Raw genomic sequence first — 19,147 nt, forward strand, 5'->3', positions numbered from 1 at the left:
TTTCTTACACCCACTCCCGCTGATAGCCCCACCCCCTTTGGCCAAAGTTTTGCTGGCGAAATTCTATACCCCAGAATCTGCCAAGAGAATGAACATGTTCATTCTTCTAGTGGAATCTGCTCTAAAATGTGTTGCCATCTTTTGAGCGGCTTGTTTTGCCGGCACCCACTTCATATGGAGACTCCGTCCAAAATATCTCCAGGCTGAGATTCCATTGTGTGAATGAGGCCTTAATGTTCATTATTGTCTACTGATATTGCACATTCAAGTTATGGCTGGGATGTGACTGTCTGGGCACTGGATGGCTGACCCTGTACCTGTGAGAGGGCACTGGAACTTTTCACCTCTTCCAGAAGACAGGCCCAGTGTTCCATAGCTAGGTGACATAGGACATATTAATGCAAAGTCGAGTGATCAGCTGTCAACAATCCTGCGAACAAATCTTTCCTGTAAGAGAGAAAGGTGCCAGGGTCCACCCAGACATCTCCTGTACATGTGTGTGGGTCTTGCAGTTGTTTGACCAGAGCTACACTGGAGGAATCTTGGGTCACCATATTGGCCTGTCTGTTCTGTTCCACCCTTGCTGTAAGGTCTGAGTGCATTGTGTTTCACAATGTTGAGTGGCAACAAGATTTGACCTGTTGTCCTGAATGCACAGGGGGACTTGTAGTCATCAATAACATTCAGGTGACTGACCTCTATGTGACAGGAGACGATAAAGAATCCATTATCCGCTGTTTCCAGTAAAATAGTTATCAGTACGGCATTACAGTGTCTATCCTTAACACTGCATTCTATGAAACAAGACTACCACCCAATATTCCAACAGTTCTCACAGCCTCACCTCCACCATCTGCCTCTGGGACTTATTACAACCAGATAAGATCATAGATTCTATTTTTTCACAACTTAAATTACCTCCACTACAATTGTATTTGTGAGGAGGAATTTTATATATGGCAGTCAAACCCCTTATTTTAACCCCTTCCTGCCTCAGTGAATACTTTTTTTTTCTTTTTAAGTTATCAGAATGTTGCACTTTCTAATAGAAAATGTTAGTCTTTGTTAGACTGGTTGTGTTTGTTTGGATGTTTCCTGTATTGGTGTTCTTGCTTGCTAAATACAATGCATTTGTGCAATTGCCACTATTGTCAATTTGTGTGGTAGTTGTGTTATCTTAAATGTCACCATTGCTGCTAAATCAAATGTTGTGAAATGTTTTGAGTTTGTTGTAAGATTGTTTTAGGCTGAAGTAGGAATTATATATTGTATTCTTTGAGTAATAAAAAGCTAGTGAAGAGATGGTCATTTAAGAAAATGTAGAGTCAAGTGTAGAATGGATTGGTGCCACTCCATTTTAATAGTAAGCCCCAAATGGAAGTGATAATCTAGTCAGGTCATAAGTCTTTGCAGACTTAAAAAGTATTTTCATGTGTGAGGAAGAGTCAATGCTGGAATTTGGATATGAGGTTTGACGGAGCCCAGACAAATGTTTTCATGGGCAGGAATTCGGGGTAAAAATACATGTTATTATTTTAATTTTGAGAATAGATTTGATAACAGATCAATATTTTGACATAAAATGTTATATTATTGAGAAAAAGTAAAGCCCAACTCCTTGAGTCTTCAGACACTGAGCAGTTTTGCAGTCATCACTGAGTTCAAGAAATATAAAGGGGGGTTTACACCTAAGAGGGCGAGAGGCTTTCTGTACCTCAGAGGTTTATATTCTGTTACAGTCATAATGTGGAGCTCATCAAATCCATTTCTGATAAAGGGATTAAAAATCTACACTTAATAAAAGCCTGGAAAGGTTACTAATTCTGGAATGTTATGGTATTTTAAAGGTAACATGACAATTGAGTGTTCCTCCTTTTAACAGTATCTGTCAGCTTCATACCAGGTACAGAGCTGCAGATCCCACAAAGTAGAGTGTTTGGGGAATAACAATACCTTTTGTTTTTCTGGTGGCTGTATGGAAAAGAGCGCCTTATTGTTTGCAGCTGAAGAGTCAGACTGGTGGTGCTGAGCTGCAGCAAATCGCCTCCTCCTTCTACAACCCCACCCCACCCTTCCCTGCATGATTGATATACAGAGCTTGTCTTCCAGCCCTGTACATCAATCATGCATGGGAGGGGGAAAAGGGAGGGAGAGGGCATGTTGCTGCAGCTCAGCACCTCCAGTTTAACTATTCAACTGCAAATAAAAAGACACTAATTTTACATTATCAGAAAAGATAATGGTTACTGTTAATTGCATCTCCCCAGCACCTTTCTGCTGCGATGTGCAACTCTTTACCTGGTATAGCATTTAGAAATTCCATTTAAAGAAACAGTTACAAACCATATTGTTTAACCCCTTAAGGACGCAGGGTTTTTCTGTTTTTGCACTTTCGTTTTTTCCTCCTTACCTTTTAAAAATCATAACCCTTTAAATTTTGCACCTAAAATTCCATATTATGGCTTATTTTTTGCACCACCAATTCTGCTTTGCAGTGACATTAGTTATTTTATCAAACAATTCACGGCAAAATGGGGAAAAAAAATTAATTGTGCGACAAAAATGAAGAAAAAATGCCACTTTGTAACTTTTGGGGGCTTCCGTTTTTTATGCAGTGCATTTTTTGGTAAAAATGACAACTTATCTTTAGTCTTTAGGTCCATACGGTTAAAATGATACCCTGCCTATATAGGTCTGATTTTGTCTTACCTTTAGAAAAAAAAAATCATAACTACATGCACTAAAAATACATTAAAATTTGTCATCTTCTGACCTCTATAACTTTTTTTTATTTTTCTGCATACAAGCCGGTATGAGGGCTCATTTTTTGTGCCATGATCTGAAGTTTTTATCAAAACACTTTTTGTTTTGATTGGACTTTTTGAGCACTTTTTATTCATTTTTTTTGTGCTCTAAAAAGTGACCAAAAATAAGCTATTTTTGGACTTTGAAATTTTTTTGCATGTATCGTATATACTCGAGTATAAGCTGACCTGAATATAAGCCGGGGCCCCTAATTTTACCCCAAAAACCCAGGAAAAGTTATTTACTCGACTATAAGCCTAGGGTGGGAAATACATCATCCCCCCATGTCATCATCCAGACCCCCGTCATCATCCAGACCCCATCATCATCCCCCCCCTTCATCATCACCCCCCCCCTTCATCATCACCGCCTGTCAATCCCTTCATCAGTGGTCTTCAACCTGCGGACCTCCAGATGTTGCAAAACTACAACTCCCAGCAAGCCCGGACAGCCATCGGCTGTACGGGCATGTTGGGTGTTGTAGTTTTGAAACCTCTGGAGGTCCGCAGTTTGAAGACCACTGAGGCCTTCGTCATCATCCAGCCACCCCCCCCCCTTTTGTTTTGTACTCACCTCCCCTCGGCGGGAAGTTAGCGTGAGCTGGCCGGGCCATCTATGCTGCAGGGACCATCCGGTGAGGATAGTTAGTCGTTGCGGGCTGTCCATTTTCACCGGGGGGGCTCTTCTCCGCGCTTCGGGCTTGGCCCCGGAGTAGTGAGTAGACACACAGGGACGATCATGCGCAACGACCCTGTGCGTCGTCATCAAGGCAACGTCACTAGGCTGGGCCCGAAGCACGGAGAAGAGGCCCCCCCCCCCCCTGGTGAAAATGGACAGCCGACAATGACTAACCATCCCCACACAGCACAGTTTCCAGGTTCCTGGCACCAGCCAACCTATCCTTGCTCTCTTGGGCTGACAACCCTCACAACCCTATCAGATTCCCCAGAACTGACCTATTTTTGGCTGACAGTACACCCAGCCACAGTATTTCAGCAACAGTCCACACATAGCTCTTCAACATGTCTGTGTCCATGGCAGTCCTAACTTAGTCCACTATTGCCAATGTGTGCACGTGTTTTCATTTTAACTATCTATGATGACATAGAAAGAACATTGTTAACTGCATTTCTGACCAGAAGCTACTGTCTTTACAGTATTTAACATACACTTTTAAGCAGCCATACAAAAGTTGTTACATTTAGTAGTGGCTTTTTAAAAACAGAGTTGCCAAATATACATCATAAAAGTAGAGTAATATTTATCTACATTAAATGAAGCAGAATTGCACAACAAGGTAATTTTGTCAAGCCGTGATTGGACACAGTCCCATGAGCCGTTGATGAACATCCTGGTTAAAATTAATTTCATAATTAAAGCTGATATTCTAAATTCATATTTGCATATTTAAATAGGTCACCAACAACACCAGATCCTGAACTTTGGCCAAAGGTTTCAAATTGTCAAATAAAGTTAGAGTTCTTGATGAAACGATAGGGAGTGTTCTTTCTGAAGCAAAGCGTTAGAATGAATAGGGAAATTACAGAACACAGTTAAAGTGTCTCTTTGTAATTTAAGTACCTGAGGCGCTTTCACTATGATGGCAATTTCCACTGAACTCTGGTATAAGATCAAAACAAAGACAAGCTGACAATGCAAGGATCTGAGGTTCTTGTGTGGCTTGATAGTTCAGTGTTCCTAAAAGGATATTACACAAAGTATATTTGAGTTGTGAAAATGTTGAAAACCAACAGTTAATGATATTAAATGAACTTGGATAAAATGAAAAGTTTTTATTTCTATTTAACCCCTTAAGGATGCCACCTGTTTTTACCCAAAGGATAGGGGACAAGATGTCTGATCGCAGGAGTTCTACGGCTGGGGACTCCTGTGAACTCGGCTGCGGCACCCCAGATATCCGGTGGATAGGGGATAAGATGTTTAGGGGCGGATAACCCCTTTAATGACCAGTCCCATTTTTCAAATCTGACATGTGTCTATTTAAGTAGTAACAAATTTGACATTCTTTAAATGACTGAAGTGATTCTGAGACTGTTTTATGGTGACATATTGTACTTTATATAAGTTGTTATTTTTATTGAGACATGCAGCTTTTTGTGTGAAAAATTTTAAAAGATCGTTAAAAATTTGAACATTTCTGGCATTTTTTTTATAATTTTTATGGTGTTCAGTAATAATTATTGTTATCTTTATTCTGTGGATTGGTATGATTATGGCAATACCCAATTTTTATAGCTTTTTATGTTCGCTTTCCTTTTCACACCAAAATCCTCCCCCCCCCCCCCCTTTTTTTGTGCTCCCATGTATCTTTTTTTATTTGTACCGGAAAAGCTGTACTCTCTATTGGTAACTTATTTAAGATACATTCTACCTTTTGATCATTTTTATTCCACTTTTTGGACACAAATTCGCAAATCTTCTCTTTATCTTTTAAGCGACATTTACCATTCAGGATAAATACCTATTATGTAAAGTTTTTTTTTATTTTATTTTTTTGTGATTAAACAGGGCTTTATTGGGAAAGGGTCATTTACTTAAATTTTTTTTACACTTTACTCATTTATTGAAAAAAATTTTGAGCAACACATTGTTTGGTTTGGTAAGCAAGTTCTGAAGTCATTTTTTGTTGCTTTAGTTTTGTTTATGTGCTACATATTTATCATACTATCACAGGGGGTTGATAAATTTGGAGCACAAAGGAAAAACAAAAAAGTCACAGCTGAGACTTTTGTGAGACTTTTTGGCTACTATTTAAATTTGCTCACGCACAGAAGTTATGTACTCCAGGACAGACACGGAGCAGACTTTTTGTAAGGGGTTTGCGACATTTGCACATCATAAATACCTGAACACTGCAAAGGGAAAACTAAAATTTGCTTAGGTAAGGCTGTTTGTAACATTTTGCTTACTCACAAAAGTCAACAAATTGCAGTTAGTTTGGTGCAGAGTCAGACACAAAACTCTTGTGATTAGTCACATTTGGGAACTACTAGACTGAAGGAGAGCTCAATAAGCTGCAAAGGCTGATATTACATATGTCTGGTGTCCGGCATACGTGAACCCACCCTAAATCTCGACGCAACCAATGCCACAACTGATGACCACATGCAGCAATCGTATAGCATCTGGCATCCATTGTTTCTGAACACCAGACAAGGGAAAACAGCAAGATGCGTTCCCCTGTTTGGTGCCGGTTCGGCGAGTCCAACCATCCACCGTCCAAACTGACACGCTGGATGAATGTGAACTGTCCATTTCAAATGAATGGGATCAGTTGGGATCAGTTCTAGTATCAGTTTCCCAGCACATTTTCTACAGTGCCGGAGGGAAAAGATGCCAGACATTACACATTACACATATGTAATTCTAACCTTATTCTATAAAGATACAGTGAATTTTCAGGTTAGGGAATTCTATTAAGTCACTATTTTTATCTGCCTTTAGATACTTTTGCTAAAAAAATTATCAATTAGAAGTAATATCAGCATAAGAAGGAATACCAGGAGGCATCAGAAGTTAAGTTGATACAAGTTTGCTTCTGTTACCAGTCCATTTCCACTATATAGCTAATGTCATAACCCATTTCCTTTGTAATTGGGTTTAAAGTCAGTATCTTAAAACTGTACCAACTAGTTCAATGAAAAAGTCACACTCTTAAAATTAGTTGGTACAAGAAAATGATATGATCAAACATAAGTTCATGTTGCAGATGCTGAACTTGTTTCATGGTCTTACAAAGAAATTGCTGTTTTAAAAATACCCAATGGTAATGAAATTATATCCTTTTCAATAAAACTTGTTCATTTTAATGCTTATAATGAAAGAGTCAGAATGCAATTTTTATTAGCGTTATTTAATGCCCACTTATATGTTAAAGAGCTCTCAGGCTTCCTTATTTCCTGGCACATCCTGATGTAAATGATACAATTTATAGATCTATCCTCAGGACCCTGTAAACCATTATTCTACACTGTAATAAACTTTGAGTTTGGTCCAGGCACTAAGAGAAATGATATTTTCTGCTTGAAAAGATTATATTAGAGGGCAAGATTGTGGTCACTTGCTACTATATAGCATATATGTAGTTTAAAGGGATCTGTCAGCAGGAAAATAGGGGTGTAAATAAGCATATGGCTACTCACCAGGAGTCTATGCATAACTTTTTTAATCTCAATAGTCTGTCCCTGTGCTGGCGATTGACTAATACCTTGGCTTCCTCAAAGGGCCTGAGCAAACGGCAGGTGTCACGTATGAGCTGCCACTGGTTGACATTGAAGTTACACAGGGGTGTCCATTTCCGATTGGATCATCAAGAAATTGGTGATGGTTTTTCTCTGTTCGTACAGTCGGTCTAACATGTGGAGGGTGGAATTCCAACTTGTGGCAACAACACAAATTAGACTATGTTGGGGGATGCTGTTCTAACGCTGCAGCTCAAGGAGGGTGTGCTTTGCGGTGTACAAGTGGGTGAAGTGCATGCAAAGTTTCCTTCCCATTGTTAGGATGTCTTGCAAATGGGGGGAACACTTCAGGAATCACTTTACAACCAGATTGAATATGTATGCCATGCAGGGCGCATTGCTCAGCCTTCCTTGTCGCAGCGCAGACAAGATGTTCTTCCCGTTGTCAGTCACCATGGTTCCCTATTTCAGTTTTCAGAAGCCATGATTCGATTTCTTTATGAATGACTTTTAGCAGTTCCTCCCCTGTGTGCATTCGTTCGCCAAGACAAACCATGTGAAGAACAGCGTGACATCGCTGTGCTCTGCACACATGAAATGCTGAAGGGGCACTGAGACTTGTCCATGCAGTGGAGGCTAAGGACAAGGTGTAGGATGAGGAGGCGGAGTTGCACACTGTCACAGGACCAACGGCTTGAAAGCATGGATGCAGAAGCGGCGTGACCTGTCAAAGTTGCTGTTGTGGCTGCGTAGGAACCACATTCATCCAGTGGGCGGTAAATGACATGTACTGTCGCTGACCGTAGTTACAGCTCCAGACATCGGCGCTGCCATGCACTTTGGTACAGACCCACAGGATCAAGGACTGGACCACCTTCTCTTCCACAAAATAGTGCAGGGCTGGTACTGCCTTCTTCGCAAAGAAATTATGTCTTTGGACTCTCCACCTTGGCTCGGCACAAGCCATCAGTTCTCTGAAAGGTGCAGAGTCCACCACTTGAAAAGGGAGGGACTGCAGTACCAGCAAATTGGACAGGAGCACATTCAGCTTCTGCGCCGTTGGATGAGTGGGCGCATACTGTTGTCTCTTGAACATGACTTCGCCGATGGATTGCTGGCAGAATGACTAGAGATGAGCAAATCGAAGCTGACGAACCCAAATTTGTTACGATTTTCAGGAAATATTCGATTCACAACTAATGTGAATATTGCCGTAATTCTATCATGGAAATCACTTAATTAATTAACTCCATTTACTGTGGTGCAGGCTCCAGGGCATCTAAAATGGCAGATCCACATGTCAGTACATGGGGCAAGGAATGCTGGGAAGGCGGGAAGGGAAGTAGGTGGGATGACCCTGAGTCACATGCAGGATGCAGCCCATCAGCAGCCAGTCACCCCTGTGATGTCACAGCCCTATATAATTGGCAGCCATAATTCCGGCTCCTCACTTCATTACAATACAGCTCATACGGGATACCTGCCGTTTGCTCAGGCCCTTTGCAAAAGCCACATTATACGTAAGTCACCAGGATTACGGGATGAACAATGTCATTCCACTGCTTCATTTCTTACAACATGTGTTGGAAACGATGGCTGGTCAGGACACTGGAGACGTGGCGCTTACCTCTCACGGCCACATGAGCCATATGAGGGCTGAACTGGTGGAGGAGGAGGGGGAGGGGCACAGTGGAGCACAGTTTAGGTTTCTCCAAATGGGCAATTTTTCTAATAATATGACAGGAGAGGAGGAGCAGCCAGAGGAGCTAGAGGGTTATGAGGAAGGCGAGACAGAGGACCCAGACACACTGTGGCAGTATGCAGTGGAGATAGAGGACGTGAGTCCCTCCGAGTCACTTGCACAGGCTGGGCTGGGCAGTAGCTGCCTGGGCAGTAGCAGCTGACTGTCCTCTATTAGATCGTCCTCGCTGAATAGTGGAGCTTAACCCACAACATAAGATACTTATGTAATGGAGGGAACAGCACAGGATAGAGGCAATGGCAGGAGAGGGATTACACCCGGGCCATGCCAACTGAGGGTTGACTGGGGGTATTAGATGCCAGTTGTGATGAAGTGGATGACCATGTTAACCAATTGATTACGACAGATGGATTGCTGGTTGAGACACGACTGCTAGGTGATACCGGGAGATCAGGCCATTCGCCCCTAGTCTGCTGCGACCTCTGACTGATGAATTTAGGCATCTGACACTCCTTTGTGCATGTCCTGGCACTTATCTGCCTGACATACTTAGTGCTTATATGAGGGTAGTGCAATACGCTTCACTACGCTTAAAACAGTATTTGTCTAGAACAGCAGCAGGTGTGTACTTTTGGCTGGCCTTTTACAGTAACTATTCCCTTAAGACTTTATCAGGGACAAAATGGTACAACTCTTAGATGTACATATGTGGTATGCACTTATGAGGGCAGTAGAATGCGCTCTACTATGCTTAAAATTATTTGCCTTGAACAGCAGCAGGTGTGCACTTTTGGCTGTCTTTTCACAGTATCTAGGCCCTTGAGACTTTAATGTATGTGGTATGCACTTATGAAGGCAGAAAAATGCGCTACAGTACGCTTAAAAAAGTATGTGTGTAGAACACCAGCCGGCGAGTACTTTTGCCTAGTCTTTCACAGCATCTAGGCCCTTGAGACTTTAACAGGAACAAAACAGTACACCAATTAGATGTTCGTATGTGCTATGCACTTATGAAGAAAAATGCGCTACAGTACGCTTAAAAAAGTATTTGTGCACAACACCAGCACTACACACCAGTGCTGCAGCACACAGTTGCTGTGTACTAAACCCAAAATTTCACTCTCTCTCTCAGTCTCACTTTCTTCCCTATCAGTGCTTCTTGGCAGGATTTGTGCTTGAGCTGAATCACTGCAGTTCTTCTGTGCAACACACTGCTTTATGTAATAGAACACTGTAGACAGTGATTGGGAGGTTAATCGCTGCAGTAAGAATGCTTTTCTGTGAAACACACATTGCCCTCTTTCCCTCTCTCTGTGCATCAGAATGCTGACTTGACTAGGAGGTGAATCACTGCTGGAAAAAGCTTTTCTGTGCAACACACAGCGCTATCTGTCCCTATCTATCTCTCTGCAGTGAAAGGCTGAAGTGACTGGCCGCAATATGGCTGCCGATTATATAGGGCTGTGACATCACAGGGGTGCCTGGCTGCTTATAGACTGCATGTGATTCAGGGTCATCCCGCCTACCCTTGTTCCCGCCTTCCCAGGATTCCTTGCCCCATTTCCTCACATTTGGATCTGCCATTTTAGATGCCATGAAGCCTGGACCGCACTAAATGGAGTTTAATTAAGCAATTTGCGCAATAGAATTGTGGCAATATTCGCATTTGTTGCTAATCGAATTTTTCCTGAAATTCATAATGAATTTCGATTTGATATGATTCGCTCATCCCTAACTGTTATCATTAGGAAGTTTGTTCAATAAAATTTAAATTGTACTCTTAATAGTTGATAACATGAGAATTATGCTGAAAAATATCATGCTTAAGCTCTGTGGGAAACATTAAAGTCTGACTCAATCGTAGTGGTTGTAAATGAACATTGACAAGTCTATACTAAAAAAAAGACTTTACACACTTAACACAGGAGGGTTATGAAATATTGTAAAATTTTTATTTTTCTTGGAGAAAGCCTCAGCACAACAGCATCTTTACCCACTGATAAAATTGTTCTCGCCAAACAGAACTATGCAATACCATGAACGTGTTCTCATGTGTCTCAGTAATCCATTTCTGTAGTATGCTGACTCTAGTATTTCTCTAAGTATATGAGATTATGATATTCATTTTACAATTATTGAATAATAATAAAATGAGTATTTTGCATAATGCTGTTCTGGATCACAGCCACCATTCCTTTCACAATATTTCAGCCATGTATATTTTATATGCCTGTGTGTGCATCAGACTGTAATGAAGTTCTTATCACCATGTATTCTGCACAATTAGCTTAGTGAATTCATTGCTAATCAGATTTCACCACATTCATGGAATGAGGATAAAGATTCCCAAAAGATCACACGCTACATTTTAGCAAGACAGTAATGACAAAATCATACATAAGTGACAACCCAATGTTCTCATTTCTATCAGGTGTGTTATCTCCAGACTAGACCCCTATACAATGCATTCAGACTAAATAAAGTTAGGCCAAGAAAGCTTGAATGGGCATTGTCATTAAACATGGTTCTTAATATTAAATTCCTTATGCCAAATACATAACTTTTTTAATTGGCTTCCATAAAAAAAAAAAGTTTTATGTTAGGTTTTTGTCTGTATACTTTTGGCCACTAGGGGTCTTCCGTCTGGTCAAAATCTCAGATTTTGGTCTCCTGCTTGTAATAGCAGGAGACCAAACTCAGGAAGTGTTTCTCTGCACTGAGCTTGATTGACAGCTGCAAAGAGCCTCACTGAAAGAAGCACAGACTGAAAGCTGCTGCACAGAGCTTGAGGTTTTCTATTCATCACAGTGCTGCAACCATGTGAGGGGGGAAGTGGTCCCCCAGCAGGCTTCAGTGATATCATGCCTGCTGGGGAAAATGCCCACTTTCTTCTGCTGGAAGATTTCAGAATGTGAACAGGAATAAAGGTATGATACACAGCTTTTCAAAGCTCTGAAATTTTTTCTAAGGGTGGGAGGGGTTTTAGGAGTAGTTAGGGAACATAGCCTGAGTTACTTTAGAAAAGTTTATTTAGTGACAGGTATTCTTTAAGTTCTTTCACTTTACAGTCCATAATCAAGAACAGATTGCAATAGTGCACACTGACCTTATTAACAATGAATAGGCTTCCACAATATGTCACATTATTAACCATATATGACATAAACACAAATTCCCCATTCCAACACCGTTTCTCTCAAGTGGTGTAGTTATTCTTGAAAAAAATGACTGTAATACCTAATCCATTGTACTAGAAGGGGACAAGAGGCTCAATAAAAAAAAAAATACCCAAAGATACCCTTTTAACTAGGAATCATTTATATTAAACCAGAAACTTGAAGTCCCTGGTTCATTCTCTGTATGTACCATGGACAAGCATTAGAGAAGTAAGGCAAGGCTCAAACGCCAGTAACACAATTAAAGCATACTGTACTTCGATAAGCCACTACATTAAACCACTAACAGGTAAAGTTAATAACATTGATTGTCTTATGACAATGCCACCTGTCAAGTGGTAGGATATATTAAATGGCAAGTGAACAGTTAGTTCTTGAAGTAGATGTATTGGAAAGTGTCCAAACATAAATATCTGAGGGACTCTGATAAGGGCCCATTGTGATAGATAGACCATTGGGTCAGAGCATCTCCAAAACTGCAGGTCTTATGAGGTATTCTCAATATGCAATAAGTTTCTACCAAAAGTGATCCAAGGAGGGATAACCTTTTAATTGTTTTCTTCTAATGTTCCAAGAAAAACACATCTGAGGCCTAAGAGACCCAGGGAACACATGTTTAACCCCTGAACGACCACGGACGTAAATGTACGTCCTGGTTTGGCGGGACTTCCCGCACCAGGACTTACATTTACGTCCTGTGTATGACCGTGAGCATCGAAAGGGTGCTCGCGTCACACGCGGCAGGTTCCGGCTGCTAGCTAGCGATCACGCAGATGTCCGCCATTAACCCCTCCGATGCCGTGATCAATACAGATCACGGTATCTGCGGCATTGCGGCACTTTGATTGAATGATCGGATCGCCCGCAGCGCTGCCGCGGGGATCCGATCATCCAGCATGACAGCCGGAGGTCTCCTTACCTTGCTCCGGCTGTCTCCCGGGGTCTTCTGCTCTGGTCTGAGATCGAGCAGACCAGAGCAGAAGATCACCGATAATATTGAGCAGTGCTGTGTCCTATGCATAGCACTGCACAGTATTAGTAATCAAACGATTGCTATAGATAGTCCCCTATGGGGACATAAAAAGTGTAAAAAAAAAAAAAAAGTTGAAAAATGTAAAAATAAAAAGTTAAAAAAAAGTGAAAAATCCCCTCCCCCAATAAAAATGAAAATTGTCAGTTTTTCCCATTTTACCCCCAAAAAGCGTAAAAAATGTTTTTAATAAACATATTTGGTATCGCCGCATGCGTAAATGTCCAATCTATCAAAATATAATGTTAATGATCCCGTACGGTGAATGGCGTAAACGTAAAAAATTTAAAAAGTCCACAAATGCTGCTTTTTTGTCACATTTTATTAAAAAAAATTAATAAAAAATGATCTAAAAGTTTTATATATGCAAATTTGGGATCTAAAAAAAGTACAGATGACGGCACAAAAAATGAGCCCTCATACCGCCCTATATACGGAAAAATGAAAAAGTTATAGGTGGTCAAAATAGGACGATTTTAGATTACTGATTTTGAACAAAAAGTTTTAGATTTTTTTTAAGCGGTACAAAAATATAAAAGTATCTAGCCATGGGTATCATTTTAATCGTATTGACCCACAGAATAAAGAACACCTATCATTTTTACCGTAAAGTGTACAGTGTGAAAACAAAACCCTCCAAAATGTGCAAAATTTTGGTTTTTATTTAAATTTCCTCCCTAAAAATTTTTTGGGGGGGTACGCCTTACATTTTATGGTAAAATGAGAGATTTCATTACAAATTAAAATTGGTCACACAAAAAACAAGCCCTTATATGGGTCTGTACATGGAAATATAAAGGAGTTATGGATTTTAGAAGGCGAGGAGGAAATAAACAAAAACGCTAAAATTTAATTAGCCTGGTCCTTGAGGTGAAAATGGGCTTAGTCATTAAGGGGTTAAAATTGTAGACTCTGTGCAGGTGCAAATAAAGTGTCCCAGCTACCATGCATATGAAGTTGTTGTATGGCTATGAGAAAACTATATTCAAACTGCATTAATTTGTATGTGGGGGGTACTGTAAGATAACAAGAGTATGAGGGTTAAACATTTGCAAGTGCCTTAAATCAGATGACTAATGCCTTGGTCACATAATACTTCCCACCCAGTTTCTACACAAGAAACTTCTAGAAGGCTATAGGAAGAGTTCCTAGTCCAGCCTCCTCTGCTACAGAAGGGTTGACCAAATAACTGTCATGGTCTGAAGCACATGAGAGCTGTCCAGGATGCCGACCACCTATTTCTGGTTTACCTGAGGAAGGTGCAAGCTAGCACTGAAACGTGTTGTTCTTCTGTTTCATATAAATAAAGTCGACCTGTCCTGTGCATTCTTTATGATATTGATCTTTGATGCAGATATGCAGCAGCACCTCTAAGACCCTCTTTTTGTTTCTCTCTCCATGTGGATTTATTGTGAATATTCTACATAAAAAACTACAATAGTTGTGTGGATTTAGCTCTGGAAACACTGTGGATCCACAGGAAAATCAGATTTTATACTAAGTGGAAAATCTTCCACATATATTTGCACTAAAATCTGCATGACTGTGAAAAATGAGCTGTCACTAGCCTGTGGTTCAGTCAGTATGAAACGAATGTTATGTAAGGAAAGGATTTATGATTTCAGGAGTAGAGTAGAATTCACTGAAAATATATGCTAATAGTTTATTGCTGTGGTCTATATATTCAAATATAAGCTGCTTCAAACACAAACTTTTTGATTTGCCAAAACTGTGTACTTGGTTTACAGAGCTACCTATTTTTCAATCCAGACAGTCTAGACAGATTGGGTTGGATGGGATCTGCCTCTTCAACTTCAGCTCCATGTCCCTAAGCGACCGCCTTTAAGACATCCAACACTATCACTGAATCAGTGGTATCAACATTTTCTTTAAGGTATGAGGAATGCTCACTATGTAAAGGATGTTGTTACAGGCAGCGCTGCGGTTAGACTTGCTGACCGCAAGCGCATCCCTGTCTCTGCTACCGGCACCAGCAAACACATGCGACCGCTGGGTCTCTCCTCACCTCCTCACCGCTCTTTCTCCTCCACTCTCCGTGTCTGCTGGCACACGCCGGCTCTTTAAAATTTAAAGGGCTAGCGTACCATTGATTGGTGCTAATCTCTTTTGACCCCGTATAGCCCACACTTCCTTTAATCCTTGCTAGATCTTTGTGCCTTTATTGCCTAAGAGAAAGAATTTACTTGTGTCTTGCCTTGCCATGTATCTGACCTCTTGCTACGTATCCTGACCTTGCTCCTGTGCCGCCTGCCTTCTGACCTCTTGCTACGTGACCTGACCTTGCATCATTACCACCAGCCCAGACCTCCTGACTCTCCTGACTTCGTCTATGCCTCATCCTTCCTCGGCTGCCTGTGGGGGTGAGTCGTATCAGGGGTAGCGACCTGGGTGCCGCCTGCCGCAGCAAGTCCATCCCGCTTTGCGAGGGGCTCTGGTGAAAACCAGAGGCACCTTAGACTCCGCTCCCTGGTATGGCCCACACCATCATCCTCAAAGGTCAGTGGATCCACCTCACCACAGCCGTAACAGTAAGATCCAGCCATGGATCCCGCCGGGGGGGGGGGGGGGGGCTTTGCCGGATGTTCCTGACCTCACTTCTATTGTGGCCCAGCAGTCCCAGCAAATTGTGCAACAAGCAAAGCAGTTGAATCAACTGTCCACGATGATGCAGCAGCTCCTCACGGTCCAGCAGCAATTACAGCAGCAGCAACAACAGCAGCAACAGCCATAACCTGCTCCAGTGGTTCCACCGGTGCCTGCAGCATCCGTCGGACCCAAACTTCATTTATTCCTGCCAACGAAGTATGAAGGGGATCCTAAATTGTGCAGGGGATTCGTGACCCAGGGCTCTATGCATGTCAAACTGATGGCCGATCAGTTCCCGACGGAACATGCCAAGGTGGCCTTCGTGGTTAGTCTGCTCTCTTGTAAGGCTCTGGCCTTGACCACTCCTCTCTGGGACAGAAGCAACCCAGTGACTACCAACCTGCAAGCTTTCCTCTCAGAATTCTGCAGCATCTTTGAAGAGCCTGCTTGGTCTTCCTTTGCAGAAGCTGCGCTTCTGAACCTCCACCAAGGGGATTCTACTGTTGGCGAGTATGCCGTCAAATTTCGCACCCTGGCTTCTGATCTTGACTGGACTAATGCAGCCCTTTGTGCCACCTTCAAAAAAGGCCTTTCCAGTAGGATCCTCCTTCTACCTTGAGTGTACTCATTCTCCTTTCCACTCCTATTGATGTGCGCTTCACTGAGAGGCAAGAGGAAATTTGTCTCGAGTCTTAACCTGCTCGTTTCCTTCGACTGACACCGGTGTTCCAGTGGACTCCTCTGTCACCTCCCTTACCGCCTGCTGAAGAAGCTATGCAAGTGGACTGCGCTCACCTGTCACAGCATGGGAGCTCTTGCCGACGTGAAGAAAATCTTTGCCTCTATAGTGCAATTCTGGAACATTTCCTCAAAGATTGTGTTCTTCGTCCTTCTCGTCCGGGAAATGCACGCATCTAGGGTACGTTAGAGAGGCGTCCCTAGGTGAGAATATCTCCTCTCCTCATTTGTCTATGCCGGTCCAAATCTTCACCTCTTCTGGGACTTTGTTTCATGCCTCTGCTTTCTTAGACTCTTGTTCTGCAGGGAATTTAATCAATGCATCCCTGGTCCACGAGCATCGTCTTCTGGTGACATGGCTCATCAAACTCCTATACATCTCCTCCATCAACGGTGAAAGTTTGAACCTCGCCGTAGAATACCGCACGTATCCTCTGACAATGCACATGGGAGTTTTACACAAAGAGAAGATCATGTTCTATGTGCTTCCTTTTTGTACTTCTGCGGTTTTCTTTGGTTTACCTTGGTTGCAACTTCACGCACTGGTTCTCAATTGGCAAACTGGCGAAGTCTCTAGCTGGGGTCAAGGCTGTAAAAATCTCTGCCTGTCGGCACCGCAGTTGAGGAGCGCTTTTCCTTCACCTTCTTCTCTGCTGGGTCTGCCCTCTCCTTATCAGGACTTTGCTGATGTGTTTTGTGAGAAACAGGACGAAAGTCTTCCTCTACATCAACCCTTTGATTGTCCTATTGAGCTTCTGCCTGGTACTACACCTCCCCAGGGAAGAATCTACCCCCTTTCTGTGCCTGAAATGCAAGCCATGACTCAGTATTTTAAGGAGAATCTCCAGAAGGGTTTTATCCAGAAATCCTCCTCTCCTGCTGGAGCTGGATTCTTTCTTTGTGGAGAAGAAGGACAGCTCTCTTCACCCTTGCATTGACTACCGTGGTCTCAATAAAAATTACCATCAAGAATCGGCATCCTTTACCTCTCATTTCTGAGCTCTTCGACCGTCTGCGGGGTGCCAAGGTCTTCACCAAATTGGATCTGCGTGGAGCATATAATTTAATCAGGATTCGAGAAGGAGACGAATGGAAGATGGCTTTTAATACATGTGATGGGCACTTTGAGTACTTAATGATGCCATTTGGAATCTGTAACACTCCAGCTGTCTTCCAAGAATTTGTAAATGACATCTTTCGGGATCTTCTTCACACTTGTGTCATGGTCTATTTAGATGACATCTTTATCTTCTCTCCCAATTTGAAGTGCATAGCACTCATGTGCGCCAGGTCTTACGTCGCCTGCGGAATAATCATCTTTATGCCAAACTAGAAAAATGCCTCTTTAAGAAGACGAGTCTTCCGTTCCTGGCTTACATTGTCTCTAGCCAAGGCCTCCAGATGGATCCAATCAAGTTGTCTTCGGTACTCAATTGGCCACAACCTTCTGGCCTACGGGCCATACAACATTTTCTTGGATTTGCCAATTATTATAGACAGTTCATTCCATATTTCTCCTCCTCAATTGTTCCAATTGTGGCTCTCACCAAGAAAAACAGTCATCCCAAGTCCTGGTCTCCAGAAGCGGAAGAGTCTTTTACCCATTTGAAATATGCCTTTGCTTCTGCACCTGTTCTGTCTAGACCCTAACTAGAAAAGCCATTCTTTCTTGAAGTAGATGCCTCTTCAGTAGGAACCAGCGCCATCTTAACTCAAAAGTCCTTCAGAGGCAAAATGGTGACTATTTGCTTCTTTTCTAAGATGTTCTCGCCTGCTGAGAGAAGCTATTCTATTGGAGATTGGGAACTCTTGGCAATTAAGCTTGCCTTAGAAGAGTGGCATCACTTTTTGGAAGGATCAACTCATCCAGTCACTATCTACACGGACCATAAAAATCTTCTATATCTTCAGTCTGCACAGTGTATGAACCCCCGGCAGGCCAGATGGTCTCTTTTCTTTTCCCGGTTTAATTTCTTTATTCATTTTCAAACTGCGGACAAGAATGTCAGAGCTCTCTATAGAGCTTCTGATGTAAAAGATTTTAACTCTACTCCTCGGCATATTGTTCTTCCTGAATGCATGATTACGGTGGCGCCTGTTGTTCTTCAGCAAGTCCCTCCAGGGAAGTCTTTTGTGTCTCCTTGTCTTAGATGCAAAGTGTTGCATTGGAGCCATTCTTCTTTACTAGCCGGGCATGCTGTAGTACGGAAGTCCATTCAATTGATCACCCAACATTACTGGTGGCCAAACCTGGAGCATGATGTCACTGATTTTGTATGTTCCTGTACGACTTGTGCCCATGACAAGACTCTTCAGCTCAAGACTGCACGCCTTTTACTTCCTTTGCCTATCCCGGAGTGCCCTTGGTTTCACATTGCTATGAACTTTGGCACCGATCTGCCTCCCTCCTGCAACAACACAGTAATTTGGGTGGTCATTGATCGTTTTTCCAAGATGGCTCATTTTGAGCCCCTCCCTGGACTTCTTTCTGCTCCACAACTGGTGGATCAATTCCTTCGACATATCTTTCATTTGCATGGCCTACCATCTCACATTGTCTCTGACCGTGGGGTTGAGTTTGTTTCCAAATTCTGGTGGGTTCTCTGCTCTCGTCTCAAGATCAAGCTTAACTTCTCTTCTGCAGACCACCCCCAATCTGCATACCAACCCCAATTTAACAGTCAGGTAGAGAGGGTGAATCTAATTTTTTAAAGATTATCTACATCGTTTTGTTTCTGCTCGACAAGACGATTGGGCCAACCTGCTTCCATGGGCAGAATTTCCATATAACCACCAGGACTCTGAAGCTACTAAAACTTCCCCGTTCTTCATGTCTACGGCCATCACCCTTGTCCTCCTCTTCCTCAACCTGTTCCTTCTGAAGTAC

At 42.2% G+C, this 19,147-nt stretch overlaps 1 long non-coding RNA gene across 1 annotated transcript in view; it reads right to left on the reverse strand.

Moving 5' to 3' along the window:
* Positions 1-3,854, reverse strand: part of LOC130366950 (uncharacterized) — a 54,350-nt gene extending 50,496 nt beyond the window's left edge. Inside the window, exon 1 of the long non-coding RNA XR_008892011.1 lies at positions 3,762-3,854. This is a non-coding gene — a long non-coding RNA (uncharacterized LOC130366950). The remainder of the gene's footprint in view (positions 1-3,761) is intronic.
* Between the last annotated feature and the right edge of the window lie 15,293 nt (positions 3,855-19,147).

This window comes from Hyla sarda, chromosome 4 (genome assembly GCF_029499605.1).
Source record: "Hyla sarda isolate aHylSar1 chromosome 4, aHylSar1.hap1, whole genome shotgun sequence".
Lineage (NCBI taxonomy): Eukaryota > Metazoa > Chordata > Amphibia > Anura > Hylidae > Hyla > Hyla sarda.